The 19,224-nt window shown below is 35.1% G+C and overlaps 4 non-coding genes across 4 annotated transcripts; all 4 read right to left on the bottom strand.

Annotated features, from left to right (window-relative positions):
* Positions 1-11,910: 11,910 nt before the first annotated feature.
* Positions 11,911-11,983, bottom strand: Trnak-uuu (transfer RNA lysine (anticodon UUU)). The gene has a single exon. It is a non-coding gene; the product is annotated as a tRNA-Lys (tRNA).
* Positions 11,984-14,213: 2,230 nt separating this feature from the next.
* On the bottom strand, positions 14,214-14,286 carry Trnak-uuu (transfer RNA lysine (anticodon UUU)). The gene has a single exon. It is a non-coding gene; the product is annotated as a tRNA-Lys (tRNA).
* Positions 14,287-14,874: 588 nt separating this feature from the next.
* Positions 14,875-14,947, bottom strand: Trnak-uuu (transfer RNA lysine (anticodon UUU)). The gene has a single exon. It is a non-coding gene; the product is annotated as a tRNA-Lys (tRNA).
* A 2,490-nt stretch (positions 14,948-17,437) lies between these two features.
* On the bottom strand, positions 17,438-17,510 carry Trnak-uuu (transfer RNA lysine (anticodon UUU)). The gene has a single exon. It is a non-coding gene; the product is annotated as a tRNA-Lys (tRNA).
* Between the last annotated feature and the right edge of the window lie 1,714 nt (positions 17,511-19,224).

Genomic DNA, 19,224 nt, shown 5'->3' with positions numbered 1-19,224 from the left:
TATGGGGGCAAGGACTACACCTACTGTACTGAAAATTAAGCAAGTCAAAGCAAGTAGTTATTGATTTATTGATCAAATATTGGTTTTCCCTCATTTTTGACTGTAACTCCACAACTGTTGTCTGTGCTGAAATAAAATTTCCATTGCAGTAGTTGTAGTCCTTGCCCCTATAATATACATATCTTACTTGTCCCCAATGTGCTATAATTTTTGAGAAAAATGCAAAAATAGGCACAAAATTGGGCAGGGGTGTAGTATCCCCTTAAAGCAATGTGTGATTTGCATCAAAAATAGATTCCTATATATCTAAATGTCAGTTTTCATTGAATAGCTACTGATCACATTGACCCCTTTTAATTTCGAGCCAAACAAATGAGGTAAAACGGAGAGAGCGCAAATGAGGTAAAACAGAGAAAGCGCCTATCGGGAGCTTCACACAGCTAATGGGATTCAAACAAGACGTATTAAAGACAAATAGCAGGCCTTGCCGTTTAGATTTTAAAGGCGAGTGGTTAATCACTCGCTAGCACGAAGCTAGGCGAGTGGTCGAATTTTCACAAATACCACTTGGGTATAATAATAAAATAGAGCTTCGGTCTTAATACGGTATTTATGTATTTATGTTGAAATGCGCGCGAAGCGGGCTAAAATTTGTGACTTTTTCCGCTTTGAGAGGGCAGACTCGATTTAATGCTGAAATGGCTGATTCAACTGCTGATTTTGAGAGATTTGCAGCGAGTGATATTTAGTGTCTATGGCGAGTGGAAAATCGCTCACTAGAAATCGAGTTTGGGCGAGCGGTGGCGAGCGAGAGCGATCGCTCGCCTCAAACGGCAAGGCCTGAATAGCGATATATACACAGTTTATGCGTCAAGTTGACGTACAGCGCCTACAATAATGTATAATCTTGCCAATCGTATTATTTATATCATTATTGATGGAACTACACGCAGCTGATGGGATGTACAAGCAAGACGTTCTTCCAAGGTATATACCCTTACCAAACATGAATGCCTATTTGGCATTCTGTAGGTATTCGCCAAGCCCTCGAGTGCCAAGGATAGCGGTACTAGGTGGTCACTAGCACTCAACAGCTAATGAATGCCTATAGAGCTGGTTCACAGGCATTCTGAATGCCTCACTAGAATGCTACCGAATGCCTATTTACTCATTAAGCCCTCATGGTTCTAGGATTAGGTGGTTTGCTATAGGCACTCAGTGGCATTCGGATAAGTCATAGGCATTCGGTTAAAAAAATCCTTAAGTAATAGGCATTCCACTGAAAAATTTCTAAGTATTAGGCATTCGGTTAAAAAATTTCTAAGTAATAGGCATTCCATTCAATTAGGCATTCTGCTACTAGCCTTGACTAGCATTCCTTAGTGGTTGACCCAAGGGTCAAACAGGTGCATGATGGGAATATATTTCTAACTGCCATTTTGAACTGGTGTGAATGCAGAGATGATTGAATCTTAATCCTTTCATGTTTCCAGCTTTATTATAGGCTTTATTTTTCACTCTTTACATTTGGGATGTTACATGACAATGCATATTATGTGGACAACATCATACATGTATGGGATCCATGTAGTTATCTTTGTGTGCAATAATATGCCACAATATGGATGGTGTAAGTATAGGTAAGCTTAAATATGACTAGATGTAACTTTGAATATAGGTTTTTATATAGGCAGTTTCTTGAAATATGGAATGGTCTAGTGTTAGGAAGGAGGAGCTAGTTAGCATATTGGGGCATTATTATTAACATTAATAATAATAGTGTACATTAATTTTATACCACGCACAAATCCACTAAAAAAGCACTCATATGGCGCAAAATTAGGGGAATTTTTTTTTTTTCACTTTTGACTTCATTTTATTATGAAGGGAATAGTTTGGACCTCCACAGTTGTTGATAAGAATTATTTAATTTGTTTCCAGGAGTCAATTTGGAGAATTACATCAAAGAATAAAAAAGATCAACTATATAACAACCATAGCAGTGGCCAGCTTTCATGGTGTTTGCATATGGTTTGTGTGTTAATTGAGACAATAATAATGGTATCCTTTGATTCTGATATATTCGTTCAAGGGCTAATACAACCGTGTGATTAGAGGGCTAAAGCAACTACCTTCATGTGATGGGAATTCATTGAAGCATAGTTTGCATTTGAACTAGGCCCAAGCCTCAAATTTACTCACTTTTTTCCATAGACAAAAGACGCAGTGATTTATCCATCGGATGTGATTTAGCCACCAGATGTTACATCTTTGCGTTCACTCAATTGATGTCAATACTGAATTCTAAGATCGTACATTATGACTTTAATAGTGGGTAAATTTCTAACCATAAAGAAACTTTTTTTGCGTAGTGTATATTATAGGGGCAAAGACTACAATTACTGCACTGGAAATTTTATTTCAGCACAGACAACAGTTGTGGAGTTTCAGTCAAAAATGAGGGAAAACCAATGTTTGATTACTACTTGCCTTGAGTTGCTGAATTTTCAGTGCAGTATAACTAGTCCTTGTCCCAATAATATACATAATCTTACTTGTCACCATGACCAATGTGCTATTATTATAGAGAAAAGTGCAAAAAACTGAGGCACAAAATTGGCCAGAGGTGTAGTACTAGCTCGAGATACTCTAGCTAAAATACAGGTTTACATTTACTATCTTACATCTTCTTGCTGTAGTACCCCCTTAACGCATATTGCGTATATAAACTAGCGTGTGTAAATTCGAAGCTAGGCTCAGTCCTAGTCCGAATAATCAGACCCAGAACAAAATATTAATTTCTGACATGATCGTGTACTGGGTCTGAACTGTTTCCATATGAAATCTTGATGGCAAATTGGACAATAGAAGCACATGGTTCTACGTGACAGCTTTTTAATCCCTATTCAGGTTACGTGGATCACGCTATTGTGGACCATCCTTCTGATACTTGAGTGTTTGGACAAGCGGAACAGTCTTTTGTCTACCTCTCTGTTTGTAAACAAACCAGGAGGTCGAAATCGTCCTCCTCGCCGAATACGAAAGTCAGCGTAATAGCAGAGAGTTGATATTCTTGAGAGGGCACTCTATTCACGTGGTTTCTTTTCCAACGCTAAAAGATCACGAATTTTGGTGGTTTGCAAATGAAAAGTGTCCGCACTATCGATTGATTACGTAACTGTTATGAATAATTTATTAGGTTTTTCAATGCAATCGCCTCGACCCATTAATACATATTATCTGTATTATCAAAGTACTTGGAATAGCAATCCGGTGAGTTCACTGAACTACGCCCTAATACTGATGGCGTTTTAATGGCGTTTAATGGCGCTAATCCTCTCCATACACAGATGAACAAATACAATAGATGAAGGTCAACACGTATGACCTCCTATGGGACATATTATATGTGATGTACAAAAACCTGAATATCATAAAGATCAGTATTCGTTTGTGCATATGAACTGCACATTTACGTTGCTAGATATTACTCATTATATATAATGACAAATATTGGTATTATGACAATACGGTATATACATTGTATATAAAACGACTAATAGATCCTACTATCATGGCGTCAGGTCAATGTTCATCATACCCCGTATGTTTCTTAAAATTCATTCATATTTGAGACAAATTGCTGTGCCAATTTTATTGGTGCACAAGTAGATCCGTGTTTTTTTTAATTTTAATTTCCTTTTAATGAAAGAATTAAGGTTTTCCACTGCACGGGGGCCACAAGGGTGATACTAATTTTAATGCTATATTTTCAAAACGAATACGTGCTCCCGGTTGGCTCTATAGCGATTTCACAGAAAAGGTATTTCTAGCGCAATGCAGCGTCGGACTCTAGCTGAGAGCGTAGCCTAAGTCATTCCGGACTCCAAAAAGGGCTCTCCATACACAAATGAACAAACACAAAGGAGGGTAGTCTCCTCCGTGACCAGCTTGATTTCGATGGAGCGGAACCAAATTGGCTGCGGAGGAGACGGGTCATTTTTCCATGCAAATTTTTCAGTGTCAGCCGCCTGGTAATAGTACGGCACTAGCTCAGTCCCAGGACTTAGTTCTCGACAAAAATTTGTGGACAAAGGTCATGACTGGATTGATAATCACACACATTATGTAAAGTAAAAGCTGCAAAACTTACCGGCATCTCGGCACAGCCATCTATAAAACAACATCACCTTCGTGTTTTATACCCAGGTTGTATAGCCCGACAGGATTTATATGCATCATGAAATCGGTATTAAAACTGCCTAAAACCAAGATTTGCATTGAGCATGAGATGAGACGGACATTTCAATGTGTTCATCAAGGGGGTGACACTAAATTCACGGTTGTTCTATTAGCAACGCAAAACCTATGAAAATTCCGCTGGTTTACTAGCTAGAAAGTGAGGCCAGTTATCGATCCGTTATGAATAATTCATATTCGACCCCTTGGATCATGTTAATTGATATTGGCAAATAACAACGCTGTTAGTTTTGCGAACTTTGCCTGTTCAATGAGAGTATAGCGCGCCCCAATACATCTGGGCACAAACCAGGCGAAAACGATCCAGTTTAATGAAATGGCGGACGGGTATTCCCATCGGGCACCAGTGATATGGTTTTTCAAAGAAAGTCTACTAATTTAATATGAAATGACATGTTGCAATAGCAAAGTCAAAATTAGGACTTGCTGTCAACAATATGAATGAAATATGTGACAGAGGCAAGGTGTGAAATACAAGTAGTATTTAAGTTATAATAACCTTTGATACCCGACCTGACCTTCCATCATGGCGGCTTATTCGTCTTATGTATTTCTATTATGCTCTCAAGTAAAATAAAATACCACTCTGCACTAAGCAGACAGAATGTTACTTGGCTCCCAGCATGAATTATTGATTTTATACGGAGGTAAAGAAATGCACAGTGTATATGCAAGCCGTGCATCAATACTCCAAATATTTACGGTAAATCTGAATAGTGGTCACATGTTAACATATCATGTGTTCGGGAAATCACGTGGCAACATTTTAAGATTTCAGGCTTGTTTACTAGTTAATTGCCATTTGTACGCTTTTTATTATTTATCTTTGTTAATTAACATATATTTTAAATGCTGATAAATCGTGGTTGGCTGCCCATGATATCTGTTAAATTCAATGTTTTATGAATATAATTCTACCACCCAGAGGAGGTCACGCAGCAGAATTTCACATCACCTGACTTAGCTAGATTTCGAAGCTCTGCTCTTCAAATTCATGTAAATTTAAAAGTTTATACATTTAATTATATTTAATATGATACTAATTTTTTGTTATAACCAACTGGTACACGAAATATACTAGCTTATTACCTATACAGAAAGGTGATTATCAGCCTCCACTCAGCAAATTGACATGCCCGGCATATGCAGCCATTCTCCGTCTGGATAACATGACTGTCGCCCTCAATACGTCTGGGCACAAATTTAAATAACAATACGCTATTTACATATCAATTCGGCCTCATGCTAATTAATGCTGCCCCATCCAGGAGTTCATCTATGGTGTTCATCAAGGATATCATGGTTCATTGAGCCACGACCTATTTTGGTTAAGGCCCATACACACGCCAAATATTCAACGTAGAATATTCGTCACAAGTATTTGAAGAGCTTATTTCCAAACCGTGTTAAGTCCACCCACCTTCAAAATTGAGATTTTGATGAAAATGGGTTGTGAGTAACTAGGGCTATCCAGCAATGTGTGTGTTTTTTTTTTCCAAAATTAGTCAAGTCCCGAAATATTGACCCACAAAGTATCGATTTTTTTTCCAAAACGTGTTAAGTCCAATCCAGTTTGGTATCAAACTGTGTTAAGTCCACAAACAATGCCCTTGTGGGCAGCTTGTAGGCAAGTAGCACGGCATAGGGCTTCCATTAGTTAATCGCCCAAGTTCTGCATAATTGATAACATTGCCTTGCATCTTCGTTCTTGTTTGGTCCCCGGTTTGGTCCTGAGACTAGTATACATTGTACCTGAATTTGGCCTGCATAAAAAGTTGTTGTTGTTTTTTTTTTTTTTTTTTTTTAATATTAGTAGGCCTAGTTTGTATGAGATTTCTTAAATATTTGATAGATACCTCCAAAAAGACATGAACAGGGTGGGAAGGGGGAGAGGGAGAGGTTGTGATGGTAGAATTAATGTTAGAGGATGGTGGTAGAGTTAATTTTTGATATTATCATTTTGTATGATTATCAAAATGTGCTAATAAATTCAAGGTATTATTTAAAGTTAAAGGTATAAAAAACTTAGGGTGCAGCAAGGGGGAGGGGGAAATTATGATAATGTGATAAAACAAGTGGATATTTCAGGTCATCACTTATTGTCAGTGAAATGATGTTTATTCAATTCTGAGAAATGTAAGTGCTCAGTTTTGAATTTTGAACTGATTTAAACATCAAATTTTGGTAAAAAATAGTCAGGAGGAGGGGGTTTGAGATGCAAGGTGTTTTGTGGCAAAATTGTGTTTTATAGTACAGAGAATCACATTTTTTATGTTTTTTATTAAATTGTTATCTTTTAAGACTAATTTGAGAAAAATATGATTAGTTCTGTGTTACAGATGCTATGTTTTGTGTCAAAATGTGTTAAGTCCATGCCAGAAATTGCATTTTGTGTCAAAACGTGTTAAGTCCATGCTATTTTTAAAACAAATTAATTCATTAAAAAAAATCAAAAGTCTCTAGATTTTAACTTAACATATTTTTATGGTCCTATATATGTCACCTTCACTTCACTGTAATTTGATAGAATTTTCATTGCCATAAAGAAAATTCCTGATTTTCTTCAAAGTGAATCTTGTGGACTTAACACGGTTTGGAAATAAGCTCTTCATTTGTCGATATATTCAATCTATTTCAATTCGTTTTTTACTACTAACGAATGTTCGTTGACGGAAAATCGATTATAATTGATATCGAAAGAAATATAGTCGAACATTCGTTTGAAGTTAAACTTGATTGGATATAGAATGGAAATAGGTTAAATGACATGTTACATCGAATATTCTACATCTAATAAAAAGTATGCAGCGGCCTTACACGCCTATTCAATTTTCTTCAATTCGCTACCACATGAATGAACATAATGAATAGAAAATGATGGGACGCATGCATTGCAACTAGTATGCAGAGAGTAGATATTCTTGAGTGGGCACAGGCTAATTTGCATGGAAGTTTGACTCCTCCATTGTGTGTTCATTTGTGTATGGAAAGCCATTTTTGGAGCCCTTGAGACTTAGGCTATGTCTGAGGTAGAGTCAGACGCTGCATGTACCAGAATCGCCTATTCTTAATTCCGCATTCTTTCAATGTTACTGAGCATTAAATTGCCCATGCAGCGGCAATTGAAATTGTCAAATAAAAAGAGAAGAAAATTAAAAAACAGGGTTCCACCTGTGTACATGTTAAATGAATACAGAAATTGTTCTCATTAGTGAATTTATATAAACATACGGATGTACAGGGTGTATCAAAATGATTGGTACCGAAGACTTCTCATTTTTGCCGATTTTTTAAACTATTTTTTGAGCCAGTTTGGTGTTAAATGTTTAAATATTTGTAATTATAGTAGTTTTATCTTCTCTAAGAATTTTAGATCATAACGATAGCACATTCTATTCAGAAGTTACATGATTCTAAAGGAAAGTAGGTGTTTTTACACGCTGGATCAGTAGCGCACCATTTTCAAAGCTCTATTTTACTATTTTACCTTGTGAGGATGATATGTTAAAAATCATGGAAATATTTAATATTTTCCTTGTCTATTTCTTCATTCATAATATATATAAATAAATGTTATAATCAATATTTATTGCTTGAGAGTAATATTATTGACTTGAATAATCTAGGTGGGGTGAAAGAAGTTTGTGTATAAACACCATCCAGGGCGGTAATTTAAATTGTATTATTGAGATTACTAAGTAGATGGTGTGGCAGAATGGCTATAGACTGTAGACAGTATGGGTTAGTTTAGACTTGGTAAAAGTTATTGGAATGACTCCACAGTATTCCACACTTCAGTGTGCATTCATAGTTAAGAAGCACTGGTCGACACGAAGCTATGGAGAAGTGCAGAGGAGACAGTTTCTAAGAGCAAGGCTCATCCCATGCAAACATGCTATAACTTGCAATGCTTCAAAATTTGATATGGGCAGTTACAGAATGGACCCATCCCAGGTTAAGTTCTTTCAAGATAGGGCTTCACCTCACACTGCCAGAGTCGTAAAGGCAAGTACATCAGGGGCTTTGCAAACGGTGGGGGGGTCATAAAATCTTTGCTGACGAAATAGGGAGGTCGCAATTTTATTGAAGCCGACTTTTGTAAATTTGGGACCCCCAAAAAAAAATAGCATGATGATGGGAGTCATTGTTATTTTTTTATTTTTGTCATTTTTTCAAAGATGTCCACCATGTAGGGCCTACATGTATAAAACTCGATATAGAGCTAAGTCTACTGTAAAACGGAACTACTTTGTCAAACTAAAAAATAATAATAATAATAACAATAACAATAACAATAACAATAACAATAACAATAATAATAATTATAATAATAATAATAATAATAATAATAGAACCTACATAAATACAAAATTGGTCTGAATTTTGGAACTTTTGAATTTGCATTTTCTTACATGACATACCTACCGCATTGTCTGTAATTTTTTCTAAAGAGGGGCGTTTATTGAAAGTGAATTTTCAGTGAAAAATTTTAAAATCGGGTTAAATTTTCTGATGATGCTCATGTAGAAAGGAGGGATTTATGACCGGTAATAGGCTTATCGGACATAACACGTCGGACATACGCTGGCGAAGTTACGCAATTTATCGGATTAATTACCATAGCAATAGGTGAAAACAATTTTGAACATATAGATTGAATACATGTATAATACTGGTCTTTTCAAAGATACTAATCTTACAGGTGCAAGTAATCATCATGATTCACCTATTGCTATGGTAGTTGATCCGATTATTACGTAACTTCGACAGGGTATAGCGCTATTGCCGACAAATGTGGACGCGCTAAGGCTGCGTTCACATAGAAGTATACTATTCGGGTATACGGTGCACGTTTTACAGGTGCACGCGTATATAGTTCAATCGAGCAAGGCAATTTCATAGTACCGGGTCACATAAGGCTACGATCGCATAGAAGTATACTATTCGGGTATACGATGCACGTTTTGCAGGTGCACGCGTATAGATTAAATCGAGCAAGGTAATTTCATAGTACCGGGTCACATAAGAGCTATTCGAAAAGGCCGTATACCTGCGTATAGTATAGTATAGTGGGAATCGCGCGTGTTCGATTTTAGTGCAGCGTATACCGTCCAAATTTTAAAAACCTAAACCAGATGTGGGCAAATTCATTTTTTTAATAGATGCACTATCTAATTCTGCACATTATGACACCTCATTGAATGCAATGTGACCTCAAGAAGTAAAGTTACAAGCATTTGATAAGACGAAGAAAATGGGTAAACTGACATACTCGCTATTCGCTATACGAAATACGCTCATTCGATCAGGCTGAGTTCACATAGTATACTCCTATATGAACTCAGCCTGATCGAATGAGCGTATTTCGTATAGCGAATACCGTATACCGTATACTTCTATGTGAACTCAGCCTAAAGGGATTAGCGGAAATATTTCATTCGATCGGACATAAGCCTAGATAAAATATTACCGGTAATAAGTGCATGTGTGAACACAGCTAAACACGCATAGTACGTTGATTCAAAGACCTAGCAGAGTTATAAGACACCGCGTGGCTTGTCTTAACAATGCAAAAGAGAAGTACATCTTACCCACTAACACTAGCTCAATTACAAAACCTATTGAATAGTTACGTAGTCAATCGATAGTGCGGACACTCTTCACTCGCAAACCATCAAAATTCGTGCTATTATGGCGTTGGAAAAGAAATCTCGTGAACAGGGTGCCCTCTCAACAATATCTACTATCTGCCTACATGTTTACACTCTAGAAATGCCAACTAAAATCATCCAACAACTTCATTTTAAGAATTATTTCAGTATAGAAATCAATAGGAACAGAAAGAGTATGGTCTACACATTCCAGGAAAATGTTTCATTTGTTTCTTCCACCATTCTATATTTCCCTACAATTATCACATTTTTTCTCCAAAATCCTATGTAAATGATTCTCCACGCTACGCAGAAATTATGTGCGATAAATCATACAAATTGTACACAATTTTACACAACTTTAGACAGTATTGGAATATCTTGATGATTTTAAGGCATTTTGAAGGGTAACATAAGTATATTTAAGAAATGAAATATCGCGCCCTCGTCGCAACCTCAATGTAATCGAAGGTCGTTAAAGTTAATCCGATAACAATAGAGGGTATTCATCAAGGAGGATAGATAGAAGGTATTCATTACTTCATCATTTATGTGGTTGCTCATGCATAAAATTCCTCCACATAGGCTGTTTAGCTTAATCGGGAAGTGACCTCTTGAAATGATATCACACTGATCAGACTGATCTTTATGTTATTACAGCGAGGCCCACATACAATGTTCAACACAAAGTGAACGATGTTATAACTTGGAGAGCTAACAAACCAATACCGCCAAATTCGACTGACGTGTGTATAACGTGGGATGCTGTGAGGAAATTGAACACTCGTTGTCTGATAATGCATGTGTGTTTATGGTTCGTATAGCGGTTACTTAGCAACTCTCGTTCCGCTTGGGTTTATTGAAAGTCATCAATATGTCGTTTCCAGTCCCTGGCTGAACTATTGGGTTCAGCTATTAATTTTTTAAATAATTCTTTTACCCCATAGCATTAAAAAACTAGTATTTTGATAATTAAGATAGCTGGATGCGGTATGCAGCTGATTGGGGTGGTTACGGGTCGTGAAAACCACCAACCGCGAAATCAAGATATCAAACTAGTATGCCCTGCAGGGCTTCAAAGAACCACAAACCGCGAAATATGGATATCCAACTAGTTTGCCCCGCAGGACTACAAAGAACCGCTAACCGCGAACTATGGATATCCAACTAGTTTGCCTCGCAGGGCTACAAAGAACCATTAACCGCGAAATATGGATATCCAACTAGTTCGCCTCGCATGGCTACAAAGAACCACTTACCGCGCAATATTTTTTTGCCTCAAAAAAAGAATTAATATCTACCAAAAAACGTTTCAAAACGTAAAAAGTGGCCAAAGTTTAAAAAATCTTTCCTGTGTGGCTTTTCACCCTTTTTTAAACTTGGTCCCATTTCTAAAGACCCATACGAAGTCATCTATAGGCTACTTCTTGGTTTTCTTAGTTGTCAGTGTTTATTTTGTAAAGCAACTGAATTAATGTTCGTGCGTAATTGAAGTTTTTCCGTATAGACGTTATAATGTAATTTGATTTAAGAAAAAGTAGCAAATACTCACTTTGTTAAATTCTTCATCGTCATGTGCGATTCTGCGCCTTATGTACAGATGTAGGGCCTATATGTAGCAGGTTGACACACAGTCAATTTGCTAAGTATAATATAATACTCTACTACTCTTTATGAACACGCAATATACTAAAACACAAACCTTGAAATGTTTTTGATAATACATAGCCTACGTCATATTGTACCGCTTTCGAACAGTCTTAAACCTATAAGAGCACATTGTTGCATGTAAAAATTAGGACTCATTCTTCATCTTATTACTATTTTACTAAATGGGACCAAGTTTAAAAAAGGGTGAAAAGCCACACAGGAAAGATTTTTTAAACGTTGGCCACTTTTTACGTTTTGAAACGTTTTTTGGTAGATACGCTTTTCAGAATAATTTTGTAGTAACTTTGATAAAAATGTCGAAAGCTTTTAATAAATGACAAAAACCTTACGCCCGGTAAGGGACTCGAACCCTTGGCCCTCAGATTAAAAGTCTGATGCTCTACCGACTGAGCTAACCGGGCTCACATAACACTATTGGAATAACAATAATAATATTAGTGATAACAAATATGTGATGTTATTAATAATGGTGGTTGGATAAAGACCTGTAGATGATTAAAAAAGTGAATTTCGGTCATTATAAAGCTTCTCTGAAGAATGGTGTAGTTATTTTGATCTTGTCAGTATTTTGGTATTTCAGTACTACAGTGATCATCACATCACTATGTTAAAATTTCATAATCATTATTTAAGAATAATGTAATGAGTTTATTACCCTTAAAATGATGTTGTGCAAATGTTGTATCCATAGGAATACAATATTTGACATGCATGATGATGTTCTTAACTTATCACTGTTATGCTGCAGTACCTGTAGCCCATACATGGAATCTAGCCTGTAATGTAAAACTAAGTTTAGTTAAATTGCTACTAAAAGCTAACTGATAGAAGCTATACATAACAATAATATAATTGAATTATATAAAGATCAAACAAATAATGAACTTTCAAACACACATACAAAAAAGCTCTTGCACTCAAGAAAAAATTCAATTGCTGTGCACTCTTCGTTTTTTATTGAAATCATACATGGAATTTAGCCTGTAATGTAAAACTAAGTTTAGTTACATTGCTACTAAAAGCTAACTGATAGAAGCTATACATAACAATAATTGAACTGAATTATATAAAGTTCAAACAAATAATGAAATTTCAAACACACATACGAAAAAGCTCTTGCACTCAAGAAAAGAATTCAAAATTCAATTGCTGTAAGTGCACTCTGTGGTTTTTATTGAAATCTGGAGAGCTTTTTTTTATGAATGACAAAAAAGTTGCGCCCGGTAAGGGACTCGAACCCTTGGCCCTCAGATTAAAAGTCTGATGCTAACCGGGCTCATATAACACGATGAGAAAAACAATGATTATATCAGTGATAACAACTACATGTGATTTTATTAATAGTGGTGGTTGGATGAAAGAGATGACCTGTATATTATTTATAAAGTGAGTTTCGGTAATTATAAGCTTCTCTGAAGAATTGTGTAGTTATGTTGATCCTGTCAGTGTTTTAGTATTTCATTATTTTACAAGTGATCATCACACTATATATGAATAACATAATCATTACTTTAGAATAATGTCATGGGTTCATTACCCGATTTTCTTTTACAGAAAATGATATTGTGTAAATGTTGTATCCACAGGAATACAACAATTGAAATGCAAGATGATGTTCTTAACTTACCACTGTTATGCTGCAATACTTGTAGCCCATACATGGAATTTAGCCTGTAATGCAAAACTAAGTTTAGTTAAATTGCTACTTAAAGGCTTAATGTATGATTTCCTTCAAATTTTAAATTTGTCATTATATACTCAAAATGCTGAAATAATACTAGTAATAATGATCGGGAATGGTTTCTATCCATTTTGAGCTGAAATAACGAGGTAACGTGAAAGAAACACTGCTTGTTATTTTGGCCGTGTTAAAACACGCAGTTCTATGGGCGGACATAGAGTCATAATTTCTTGAATTATGACTTTATGTCGAACTTGCTCTGTGTACCTACAAACACAACAAATTTGGCTGATTCCATTTAGGTGCAAGTTGTGACATGTGTAAACATTACAAATATGCCAAAAAATCAGGTTTGAAAAAAATTAACCAAATTCATATTATAAGATCGTACATTATGACTTTAAAGCCAACTGATAGTAGCTATACATAATCATACAAAATTAATTAAATTTCAAACACACATACGAAAAAGCTCTTGCACTCAAGAAAAGAATTCAAAATTCAATTGCTGTAAGTGCACTCTGCGTTTTTTATTGAAATGCGGAGAGCTTTTTTATGAATGACAAAATAGTCGCGCCGGGTAAGGGACTCGAACCCTTGGCCAGCAGTTTAAAAGTCTGATGCTCTACCGACTGAGCTAACCGGGCTCGTTTATAACACTAAAAATAATAATATCAGGGAAATCAGCTATGTATGATGTTAATTTATTAATACTAGTGGTGGTTGTACAAAGGAGGAGAAGACCATGTAGATTAATAAAATAAGTGAGCTTCGGTAAACCTTGAGTAGTTTGATCTTGTCGGTATTTCGGTATTTCATTATTACCAATGATCATTACACTATATAAGAATGTCATAATTATTACTTTAGAATAGTGTGATGAATTTACTGGAAATGATGTTGTGTAAAAGTTCGGAGAGCTTTTTTTTATATGAATGACAAAAAAGTTGCGCCCGGTAAGGGACTCGAACCCTTGGCCCTCAGATTAAAAGTCTGATGCTCTACCGACTGAGCTAACCCGGCTCATATAACACAATCAGAATAACAATAGTTATATCACTGATAACAAATATGTGATGTTAGTGGTGGTGGTTGGATAAAAGAGAAAACCTGTAGATGATTGAAAAATATGAGTTTCGGTCATTATAAGCTTCTCTGAAGAATTGTGTAGTTATTTTGATCCTGTCAGTATTTTGGTATTTCATTACTACAGTGATCATCACACTATAATGAGAATTTCATAATCATTAAGAATAATGTAATGAGTTCATTACGCTTAAAATGATGTTGTGCAAATGTTGTATCCATAGAAATACAATAGTTGAAATGCATGATGATATTCTTAACTTATCACTGTTATGCTGCAATACTTGTAGCCCATACATGGAATTTAGCCTGTAATGTAAAACTAAGTTTAGTTAAATTGCTACTAAAGGTTAAGTGATAGAAGCTACATTACAACAATATAATTGAATTACATAAAGTTAATGAAATTTCAAACACACATACAAAAAAGCTCTTGCACTCAAGAAAAAAATTTCAATTGCTGTACACTCTTCGTATTTTATTGAAATCTGGAGACCTTTTTTTTTATGAATGACAAAATAATTGCGCCCGGTAAGGGACTCGAACCCTTGGCCCTCAGATTAAAAGTCTGATGCTCTACCGACTGAGCTAACCGGGCTCACATAACATATTGAGCTAACCGGGCTCACATAACATATTGAGAATAACAATAATAATATCAGTGCTAACAACTATGTGTGATGTTATTAATAGTGGTGGTTGGATAAAAGAAAAGACCTGCAGATGAATTTTGAAAAGTGAGTTTTGGTCATTATAAACTTCTCAGAAGAATTGTGTGGTTATTTTTTATCATGTCAGTATTTGGTTATTTCATTATTTTACCAGTGATCATCACACTATGTTAAAATTTCATAATCATTAAGAATAATGTAATGAGTTCATTACCCTTTAAATGATGTTGTGCAAATGTTGTATCCATAGGAATACAATAATTGAAATGCATGATGATGTTCTTAACTTATCACTGTTATGCTGCAATACTTGTAGCCCATACATGGAATTAGTAGCCTGTAATGTAAAACTAAGTTTAGTTAAATTGGATAAAGGTGCGATGATGGATATTTAGCGCGTTAGCGCTGCTCACAAGCAAAATTGCAAATTCCGCGGTATTTGCAATCATTAGCGTGATGCTCTATTAGCGCTAATAGCGTAAGGTGTGCTATTAGCGCCAATAGCCTTAGGTGCGCTACTAGCGATATTAGCGCTCATTAGTGTATCATTTGCAAAATTTAAAATTGATCATTTTCTACGGATGGTAGGCGCTATTAGCGCTATTAGCGCTAATAGCTCGCATTAGCGTAAGATGCGCTATTAGCGCTAATAGCGACAGGTATGCTAATAACGATATTACAACTCATTGTTTCATGTGTCAAATTGTTCATTTTCTGCTAATGGTAGGCGCTATTAGCGCTAATAGCACTCATTAGCGCGAGATGCGCTATTAGCGCTAATAGCGTAAGGTGTGCTACTAGCGCTATTAACGCAAATAGCGAAGTGTGTGCTAATAGCGATATTAGCGCTCATTAGTGTATCATTTGCAAAATTTAAAATTTATCATTTTCTACGGATGGTAGGCGCTAATTAGCGCTAATAGCACTCATTAGCGTGAGATGCGCTATTAGCGCTATTAGCGTAAGGCATGATGCAGTCATGTCTACAGTAGAATTCACCACGACCTTTGCAGGACTTAAACCCCATTAAAACCTGTTAAACCAAGATAAAACTCATTGAAAACAGCTCAACTGATTAAATCAGATCTTCTCTGGTTGTGCACATGTGTCTGTTTTACATGTGCGGTATCGCAATGAGCTGGTATTATAGTTTCAGTTGGGTAACCGATTATAAAGGAAACGCAAGGTAACAATGGTATGTGGGCCTTTGTTCACGAAATGAGACAATGGTCTGCTTATTGTTAACCAGCATTCTTGAAAATGAGCAACATAATGATTGTTGACTTAACACGGTTTGGAAATAATTTCTTCATATTTTTGGTGTTATCAGTCGTTTACATATCCTTCCTAAAACACAAAAGTGAGAATACTTCCAAACACCTAAATTAGCTAAAATTTTAGGACATGTTACAAAATTATATTTTCTAGAATTTCATGGAATACTTTAAATGTAGCTTGTACCGGTTTTTTTGTGGCATCCTTCAGAACTGAGCGGTCCGTTACCAATATTTTCAGTCAAATCTCCATTCAATTATTCAATTCTTTTATATTCTTATAAATATTTTTTGACCTCAAAAAAAGAATTAATATCTACCAAAAAACGTTTCAAAACGTAAAAAGTGGCCAAAGTTTTAAAAATCTTTCCTGTGTGGCTTTTCACCCTTTTTTAAACTTGGTCCCATTTATGAAAGTTTCTAAAGACCCATACGAAGTCATCTATAGACTACTTGTTGGTTTTCTTAGTTGTCAGTGTTTATTTTGTAGAGCAAATGAATTAATGTTCGTGCGTAATTGAAGTTTTTCCGTATATACGTTATAATGTATTTTGTAGCAAATACTCACTTTGTTAAATTCTTCATCGTCATGTGCGATTCTGCGCCTTATGTACAGATGTAGGGCCTAATATGTAGCAGGTTGACACACAGTCAATTTGCTAAGTATATATATAATACTCTACTACTCTTTATGAACACCCAATATAATAAAACATAAACCTTGAAATGTTTTGATAATACATAGCCCACGTCATATTGCACCGCTTTCGAACAGTCTTAAACCTATAAGAGCACATTGTTGCATGTAAAAATTAGGACTCATTCTTCATGTTATTACTACTTTACTAAATGGGACCAAGTTTTAAAAAAAGGGTGAAAAGCCACACAGGAAAGATTTTTTAAACTTTGGCCACTTTTTACGTTTTGAAACGTTTTTTGGTAGATAACATTTTGACAATAACAATAATAATATCAATGATAACAACTATGTGTGATGTTATTAATAGTGGTGGTGGTATAAAAGAAGACAATGTAGATGATTAAAAAATGTGAGTTTCGGTCATTTGAAGCTCCTCAGAAGAATTGTGTAGTAACTTTGATAAAAATTTCGAAATCTTTTAGTAAATGACAAAAAAAAACTTACGCCCGGTAAGGGACTCGAACCCTTTGCCCTCAGATTAAAAGTCTGATGCTCTACCGACTGAGCTAACCGGGCTCATATGATAACAACCATATGTGATGTTATTAATAGTGGTGGTTAGATAAAAGAAAAGACCTGCATAGATGATTTAAAAAAGTGAGTTTCGGTCTTTATAAGCTTATCTGAAGATCTTGTCAGTATTTTGGTATTTCATTACTACCAATGATCATGATCCTCACACTATATAAGAATTTCATAATCATTACTTTAGAATAGGAATGAGTCCATTATATATACTTTTTTTATAATTGAAATGCATGATGATGTTCGTAACTTATCACTGTTATGATGCAATACTTGTAGCCCATACATGGGATTTAGCCTGTGCTGTAACACTAAGTTTAGTTAAATTGCTACAAAATAATATAATTTAATTGTACAAAATTAATGAAATTTCAAACATCCATAATAGAAAAAAAGCTCTTGCTCTCAAGAAAAAAAAAGCATATTTCAATTGCAGTACATACACTCTTCATTTTTTTTTAAATAGAAATGCGGAAAGCTTATATTTTAATGAACTTACACGTACGTACATTTACAATAATGGTGCGAGGTAACAAAAAACATATTGTAAGGAATTGCATATTGAATATAGAGAAAGCAATCTTCTTCAAGACTCTGAATATAGTACAATTTAATATTTAATAACCATTGGTTTAATTTCAGACAGGGAGGTAAATCGACGGTCGCATCATCATGCGGTTCTATTCGAGATTATTTACTTTTTACAGAAAATTGGTATGCAGCAATATGTTTTGGATTAGTGTCTTCGCAAAGAACGGTATTGTATACAATCTATGACTGAATCTATGACAGGTGATAACTCAAACATTTGAAACATTTTGTTTAAATGGTAGGCTTTAATGCAAGATACAGGGTGATTTAAAATGAACTGTACCCAACTTCACCAAATTTTTTTTATATATTTGCGAAGATTGTACAAATCAAAAAACTATCATAGAAAGCAGTGATAAGTGTTCTGTAGTAGCAATTTTGAATTTTGATAAGTGGTTTTAGTCAGAAGATATCGCATTTTCAAGTTATCATCCCATTTTTAGACCAACACACGGAATTTTAATTTTAATTTTAACTTAAAAGTTTATCCGTGTTCTCTACCGCAGTAACAAAATGCAACAACCATGACTACGTACATGTAGGCCTACAGCAAAACCAAGACAAATGTTATTTCGCATTATTAAATCAATAATATTCATATTCAATTATAATGTCAGGTTTGCAAAGATTACATGTTAAATAATACATGTAGAACAAAGGACCCGTTGACTTGAAATTGTATAGAGTAATTTGAATCCGAATATAAATGGTGCTGGTGCAGTATCCATACACTCGTAATTAAGATCTGATTTTTTCACCAATAATAGGAAACATAGCCTACTACCCTGTTACAGCTTGTAAAATTATTTAAATGTCGGTAAGTTTTTAATTTTCATTGTATTTATTTATCAATTTATCTTATTTTCATTTTTAAATAAACATGCGGAATTTATGTTGAACTGAAAGTGTCTGAGGGCATTTGAGTGAGCAAAATGCTGTAAACCAGATAGTTGGAATAAAATACTCATCCGTGTGCAACATCGTTTTTGGTGTGCTTTCTGAGAATGTACTTTTCATCAAAACCATTATAAGTAAAGACATGATTTTTTCACCAATAATAGGAAACATACTTTCCTGTTATAGTTTACAAACACAAATTATTTAAATGTCGGTA

The sequence above is a fragment of the Amphiura filiformis genome, unplaced genomic scaffold (genome assembly GCF_039555335.1).
Source record: "Amphiura filiformis unplaced genomic scaffold, Afil_fr2py scaffold_21, whole genome shotgun sequence".
NCBI classification, from domain to species: Eukaryota; Metazoa; Echinodermata; class Ophiuroidea; order Amphilepidida; family Amphiuridae; genus Amphiura; species Amphiura filiformis.
This window is presented reverse-complemented; position numbering and strand designations above follow the sequence as displayed.